This window comes from Trachypithecus francoisi, unplaced genomic scaffold, assembly GCF_009764315.1.
Source record: "Trachypithecus francoisi isolate TF-2019V2 unplaced genomic scaffold, Tfra_2.0 Lachesis_group3, whole genome shotgun sequence".
NCBI lineage: Eukaryota > Metazoa > Chordata > Mammalia > Primates > Cercopithecidae > Trachypithecus > Trachypithecus francoisi.
In genome coordinates this window covers 60,502,518-60,510,737 of record NW_022681468.1, presented here as the reverse complement: position 1 = coordinate 60,510,737, position 8,220 = coordinate 60,502,518, and the positions used below count along the sequence as shown (strand labels likewise).

The following is an 8,220-nucleotide window of genomic DNA, read 5'->3' as shown; positions in this document are numbered from 1 at the left end:
AACCACATGATTATCTCAATAAATGCAGAAAAGGCCTTCGACAAAATTCAACAGCCCTTCATGCTAAAAACTCGAATAAACTAGGCATTGATGGAACGTATCTCAAAATAGTAAGAGCTATTTATGACAAACTCACAGCCAATATCATACCGAATGGGCGAAAACTGGAAGCATTCCCTTTGAAAACCGGCACAAAATAATAATGCCCTTTCTCACCACTCCTATTCAACATAGTGTTGGAAGTTCTGGCCAGGGCAATCAGACAGGAGAAAGAAATAAAGAGTATTCATTTAGGAAAAGAGGATATCAAATTGTCCCTGTTTGCAGAAGACATGACTGTATATTTAGAAAACCCTATCGTCTCAGCCCAAAATCTCCTTAAACTGATAAGCAGCTTCAGCAACGTCTCAGGATACAAAATCAAGGTGCAAAAATCACAAGCATTCTTATACACCAGTAACAGACAGAGAGCCAAATCATGAATGAACTCCCATTCACAATTGCTTCAAAGAGAATAAAACACCTAGGAATCCAACTTACAAGGGATGTGAAGGACCTCTTCAATGAGAACAAAAAACCACTGCTCAATGAAATAAAAAAGGACACACACAAATGGAAGAACATTCCATGCTCATGGATAGGAAGAATCAATATGGTGAAAATGGCCATACTGCCCAAAGTAATTTATAGATTCAATGTCATCTCCATCAAACTACAAATGACCTTCTTCACAGAACTGGAAAAAACTACTCTAAAGTTCATATGGAACCAAAAAGAGCCCACATTGCCAAGACAATCCTATGCAAAAAGAACAATCCTGGAGGCATCACGCTACCTGACTTCAAGCTATACTACAAAGCTAAAGTAACCAAAACAGCATGGTATTGGTACCAAAACAGAGATATAGACCAATGGAACAGAACAGGGCCCTCAGAAATAATACCACACGTCTATAACCATCTAATCTTTGACAAACCTGACAAAAACAAGAAATGGAGAAAGGATTCCCTATTTAATAAATGGTGCTGGGAAAACTGGCTAGCCATATGTAGAAAGCTGAAACTGGATCCCTTGCTTACATCTTATACAAAATTTAATTCAAGATGGATTAAAGACTTAAATGTTAGACCTAAAACCATCAAAACCCTAGAAGAAAACCTAGACAATACCATTCAGGACATAGGCATGGGCAAAGACTTCATGACTAAAACATCAAAAGCAATGGGAACAAAAGCTAAAACAGACAAATGGGATCTAATTAAACTAAAGAGCTTCTGCACAGCAAAAAAAACCACCATCAGAGTGAACAGGCAACCTACCACATGGGAGAAAATTTTTACAATCCACCCATCTGACAAAGCGCTAATATCGAGGATCTACAAAGAACTTAAACAAATTTACAAGAAAAAATCAACCCCATCAAAAAGTGGGTGAAGGATATGAATAGACACTTCTCAAAAGAAGATATTTATGCAGCCAATAGACACATGACACATGAAAAAATGCTCATCATCACTGGCCATCAGAAAAATGCAAATCAAAACCACAATTAGATAACATCTCACACCAGTTAGAATGGCAATCATTAAAAAGTCAGGAAACAACAGGTGCTGGAGAGGATGTGGAGAAATAAGAACACTTTTACACTGTTGGTGGGACTGTAAACTATTTCAACCATTGTGGAAGACAGTGCGGCAATTCCTCAAGAATGTAGAACTGGAAATACCATTTGACCCAGACATCCTATTACTGGGTGTGTACCCGAAGGAATATAAATCATGCTGCTATAAAGACACATGCACACGTATGTTTATTGCGGCACTATAAGACTTGGAACCAACCCAAATGTCCAACAATGATAGACTGGTTTAAGAAAATGTGGTGCATATACACCATGGAATATTATGCAGCATTAAAAAAGGATGAGTTCATGTCCTTTGCAGGGACACGGATGAAGCTGGAAATCATCATTCTGAGCAAACTATCGCAAGGACAGAAAACCAAACACTGCGTGTTCTCTCATAGGTGGGAATTGAACAATGAGAACACTTGGACACAGGGTGGGGAACCTCACACCCCAGGGCCTGTCATAGGGTGAGGGCAGGGGGGAGGGATAGCATTAGGAGATATACCTAATATAAATGACGAGTCAATGGGTGCGGCACACCAACATGGCACATGTATACATATGTAACAAACCTGCACATTGTGCACATGTACCCTAGAACTTAAAGTATAATTTAAAAAGAATTTAATTAAGTCTAAAGTAAGTATTAATAGGTTAAAAACTTACTACTGTCATTTTGTTAATTGTTTTCTTGGTTTTTTATAGCTCCTTTGTTCCTTCTTCCTCTCTTGTTGCCTTGTTTTGTGATTTTATTATCTTTTTTTTTAGTATGCTTTGATTCCTTTCTCTTTATTTTTGTGTATCTACTACAGGTTTTTTTCTTTGTGGTTTCTATGAGGCTTAAATAAAATAGCTTATAGTTATAACAGTCTATTTTAAGCTGATAAAAACTTAACTTTGACTACATAGAAAAACTATTCTTTAACTTCTCATCCTCCCATATTTTGTTATTGATGTCACAATTTACATTTTTTGCTAAGTTCAAAGTATTATTTCCTTCACTTCTAATTACAAATAAGTTTTACCTTTTATTGTATTTCATTATACAATTTTACATAGTACCACTATTGTTTTAAGCAATAATTAAGCAAACTGAACTACTGTTTTTGAGCTCTATTTTTCAGCATATAGATTTACCTGAAAAAGTACAAACCAAGCATAGTGGTGCAATTTTCCAGGGACTTTCAAATTACTTAAATATTTACTAATATATAAGCCCTCTGCTGGAACACATGAAAATTTTGGTGTCGAGAAGAAACACTCCATGTATATGAAATCTTTAAATGTCAACATTTGCACAGTTCCAAATACTCCTGAGAAAGGTCAGTCTTACTGTCATTTATATCTGCATTTTTTTCACACTTCAGTGCATCTTGGGGAACCATAATCTCGGTTACTCGATGTACCACTAATTGCACAAAATACATGTAATATGTTGCTAATCCAGGGAGAATGCATTGTGTCTTCTTGTAATATCTGCTCGTGGATAATGGCAATTCTTTTATTATGTTTCTGAAATTTGACTTTAGCCCTTCATGGTACTCAACTTGATCTTCTTTTTTTGTTTGTTTGGTTTTTGGGGGGGGGTTTTGTTTGTTTGTTTGTTTGTTTGAGACGGAGTCTCGCTCTGTCACCCAGGTTAGAGTGCAGTGACCGGATGTCAGCTCACTGCAAGCTCCGCCTCCCGGGTTCACTCCATTCTCCTGCCTCAGCCTCCCGAGTAGCTGGGACTACAGGCGTCCACTACCTCGCCCGGCTAGTTTTTTGTATTTTTTTTTAGTAGAGACGGGGTTTCACCGTGTTAGCCAGGATGGTCTCGATCTCCTGACCTTGTGATCCGCCCGTCTCGGCCTCCCAAAGTGCTGGGATTACAGGCTACACCCACCGCGCCCGGCCAACTTGATCTTCTTTAATTAGCTACTCATTTAGTTCAAGTGCAATGCTGCATGCTTGTATGAATTTCCTAAACATGTCTTTCAACTCACTCACTTTCTTAGGTGGATACTTGCTAGCTTGGCTGTCATTTAAGAAAGCCCTTGCTTGGCCCGGCACGGTGGCTCAAAACTAGCCGGGCGAGGTGGCGGGCACCTGTAGTCCCAGCTACTCGGGAGGCTGAGGCAGGAGAATGGCGTAAACCTGGGAGGCGGAGCTTGCAGTGAGCTGAGATCCGGCCATTGCACTCCAGCCTGGGCGACAGAGCGAGACTCCGTCTCAAAAAAAAAAAAAGAAAGAAAGAAAAGAAAGCCCTTGCTTATGCTAACGGACCTGCATTGACCTGCATGGAAACACAGCCCTGCAATTTAAGTTGGAGCTGAATCATATCCATGTCAAGGGAGGAGCAAAGCTTTTGAAGATCTGCAGTTTTATCTTTTATTTCATCAGTGGCAACATCAATTGGTTTTAAATTAATCTGCTGTTTACAGTTAATAGGGATCCTCTTCTTCACATAGGGAAATGAGTTTGAAGTTGTCAAGATTTTACAGCATTGCACTGTTCTTCTGTACAACCCTGCTTTTTGCCTGAAAAAGTGTAAGGAGCCACAAAAACAAATCTGCTGATACTATAATTTTTCAAACTCAGTCTTTCTTTCTGTGAGTTCTTTGTCATCAAAATAAGGTTTCACATAAGTAACTTGTATGTGAGCATATTTTGGATCAAGCTCTTTGGCATTTACCTTGTCTGCATCCTGAATTATTTTGACATTCTCCATACCAAATTTTTCACCATGAAGTTTAACAAGTCTCAGGGAAATTTCTGAGAGGCCAGTGAGCTTTGGTTCTTTTTTTTTTTCTTTTTTTTTTTATATACTTTAAGTTCTAGGGTACATATGCAGAACGTGCAGGTTTGTTATGTATGTATACTTGTGCCATGTTGGTGTGCTGCACCCATCAACTCGTCAGCAACCATCAATTCGTCATTTATATCAGGTATAACTCCCAATGCAATCCCTTCCCCCTCCCCCTCCCCATGATAGGCCCCAGTGTGTGATGTTCCCCTTCCCGAGTCCAGGTGATCTCATTGTTCAGTTCCCACCTATGAGTGAGAACATGCAGTGTTTGGTTTTCTGTTCTTGTGATAGTTTGCTAAGAATGATGGTTTCCAGCTGCATCCATGTCCCTAAAAAGGATGCAAACTCATCCTTTTTTATGGCTGCATAGTATTCCATGGTGTATATGTGCCACATTTTCTTAATCCAGTCTGTTCCATCTTCTTCTTCAAAAAAGACTGGCCATAAAGGCAACCCTGAAGAAAGTGCCTAAAAGTCTTTTTTTTTTTTTGCATGCATAACTTCCAGAATTTTTGTGTAAGCTCCATGAAGAGTTCTATAAACTTGAGTAAGTTTCTTAAACTCATGATTTTTCTCATAAATTGGAATGATCAACTTGGAAATCTCAGAAATCATTTCATAAAATTTCACCTTCCATAAGCTATCCATACATTGTTCTAGCAACTCCAGCAAGACTTCTTCACTATAATGGACATCCATCATCCCAGCATCTTCTTTCATTGCTCCTTCTTCGTCTATATTGGGAGTAATTTTCTTGAAGGGTGAATATCCATTAGGAAATTTTTTTTCAATGAAGAAACTCTGCAACTAGAGCTGCTACATGGACATAACACATTGCAGCCTCTGAAAAATCTCCATTTTTTACATGAATGTTGGCCGTGCTATCAAGTCAGGTTTTCCTGAGCTCTGGGATACTTGCATAGGGCTTGGTTAAGCTACAGTAGAGATCAGTTCGCATTTCAGGGTCTTTCTCATGCTCCTTCATTTGGGCAGTGGCCATAAGAACAATGCAGATTCTCTTGGTCAAGTATTTGACTTCTGTGGGAAAGGCAATTGCCTTCATAGGTCTGTCACTATTTGCAAAAGTATTGATAATGAATAAAGACTCCTGAAATCTTGATCTTCCACTTAGTGCTACATCAGCTATCAGGTGGCTTACAGCAATTATTATCTATAGATGTGTCCTCTAAATGGTCTTCCTTTTGGTATACTCAAAGTTGTTTCTCAACAAAAGATACAAAAATGCAGATATTTCATTTCTGGTTGAGTTAATCTTCAATGGGCAGCACTTTAAAACCTCATAGCAAAATGCAGCACACATGTTTACTCTTCCTTTGAAAAAGTCTGAAGGAAACTTACTGATGAAAGCTCTCAGTGAGGCAAATACATGTTTCAGCAACACTTCAGATTGTCCATTTTCAAGAAAAGCAAGATGCATATCAAACACCTTTTTCATTAATGGGTTGTGGTCATCATTATTTAAAAGTTGGGTCTTGAAGCCCTGATGGAAAATGACATGGCATCTAGTACTGTTAGGGAAATTTCAGTAGCTGTATTGCCTTCAAGAAGTTCCTGGTGGAAAATGTCTGTTCAGTTGTTCTAGAACTGTGATTAAGTGCAAATGAACTTTCTAGGCTACTAAGATGCTGAAGCCGGGTCTGCATTATCCCTGATCTGTTTCAAAGGGCAGGCATGGTTTGTGATTTTTGGTCTATTCTGAAGTGTTTTGACAGCCAGGCATCATGCACCTTGCTATGTTTCTTTTCCCCATAGATCTAAAGTGAAACAAGCATACTTCTAAAAGTATAAAAATGTGTATGAACTCCTGAGGAGATATTTTATTCTAGTAAGTTAAGAGAGTATCTTCCGAAATCACTTTTACTATATACAGCTAGCACATCAAGAGGCTTCTGATTTCATACTGATCCAGGCAGTTATACTGGGATACGCTACTCCTTGTAGAACTCTGTCGGGTATTTTCACCAGCATTGCCCCAATCTGGAAATCCTGTTGCTCCTTCTGGGATAAGGAAACCTCTTGAATCTTCTCTCTTAATTCCATGTCCATTTTGAAAAGACCCATAAGCAGTGCCTTTGTCAGTGCTCAGACTCCCTCTATTGTCAGGTGAAGTAAAGCCATACGGAAACTCATCTCTGGATGTAGAATTAGGTATGGCTGCACAAGAATACAAGGTATCGTGACCTGCTAATCGCTGTATATTTTCCAAAAGCACTCCAACAAAGGGGAGGTACAACTGTGCTATTTTGGCTTGTTGGTTCTTGTGCTGGTATCTTGTGTCAAATGCATGTTTTATCAAAATGTTCTTTATGACAGAGATAGTTGTATATCTGATCTCATAATTGTCCTGAAGAGCAACGGAAGTTTCCCTCAGAAGTAGACCAAACAAGAAGTGATGCTTGCAATACTCATCTGATAAACTGTATTCAAGAATCTTGAATACAGTTTAGGTTTTGCAAATGCCATTGGCAAGTTCAGAGGAATGTAATGTTCATAATTGCAAATTGCTTGCAGAAATTCAAACTTGTATTCAGCCAGAACCTTAGGATCTTTGAGGCTGAATCCAGATATATAGTCAAATTGAAAACAAATCCTCTATCCATTAGTGTCAAACAGCACTTTAGGAAGCTAGTCAAACTGTAATTCACATTTCTGGACTCACCGGGAATTTCCGCATATCGAATAGTCACATGGTTATTGCAAGAAGCAGTGAATGTAAGGCATGATGATATGCCTCAGGAAATCTCTGACCTCAGGGAAGCTTAATCTGACTCTCTTCCAACAAGTATGTGGCCATCGACTTTGCAATTATTTCAAAGAAAAACCATGAGTGCTTTAGCAATGTGTTTATTGCTTAAAAATCTGCAGACTGTTTCAATAGTGCTATCATCATAGCAGCCAGGGTTTTACATATCAGCTGGGCCTGAGAAGCACTTGGTTTTTCAGGTCGGAAGCGATACTTTATGAATGATCTTAAATAACTATCCAAGCCTTCTTCACTTTGGCACTTTGATACAATATGTAAGAGAACCATGGTGCAGTTGATAGGAACATCATCTTCATGGATCATATTTGTGAGAACTCAGAAGAGTTGCCTAAGAATTACAGGTAGAAACTGTATCATGACTTAGATCTCCATGGCATGCAAAGACTTTAAGTATTTAATGAGCTCCCCTGGAACTTCTTTAGAGCCTGACTGAATCAGCTGGCAATGATGGAAGAATTTGTGCAAATGCAGATCTTAAGTGTAAATGGTAGATTCTAAGTGGCTTTTAATCTTCCACAAATGCTTTGCACCATCTACCTATTTAAAACCCACATTACATTGTCTTCTTGATTATCCATCATTCAGATTCAAGTAGCCTGGGGGAAGATTGGCAGAAACTGGAAGCTGCTGCCCAAATGTGATGATTCTACCATCTTTCAGCAAAGTTACCCAGGCAAATTCAACTGGAGTTTCAACTGTGTCTTGCTTTTTGGTTGTTCCCTTTGTGATAATTTCACAGCTTACATGATAAAAAGTGAAAATCAAATGATGTTTCTGATGGAAGTGAATGCGAAGCTCAATTTTAATGTCATCATAGAACTCTGGGTTCTGATTGTGATGCGAGACAACAGCATAAGCATTTGTGGTAAAAACAGACCCTGCAGGTTTTCTATAAACACACTTTAGAGCACTAGCATCACTTTCATCTGAATCCTGGAATTCCATACAGACTGCAATGTTCCTTGCCTTGGCAAATGTTTTCTAGCTATCGTATTTTAATTGCAAGGGATATACATTCAA

At 38.7% G+C, this 8,220-nt stretch overlaps 1 pseudogene; it reads right to left on the bottom strand.

Annotated features, from left to right (window-relative positions):
• Window positions 1–3,531: 3,531 nt before the first annotated feature.
• Window positions 3,532–7,694, bottom strand: LOC117069708 (annotated as a pseudogene).
• Between the last annotated feature and the right edge of the window lie 526 nt (window positions 7,695–8,220).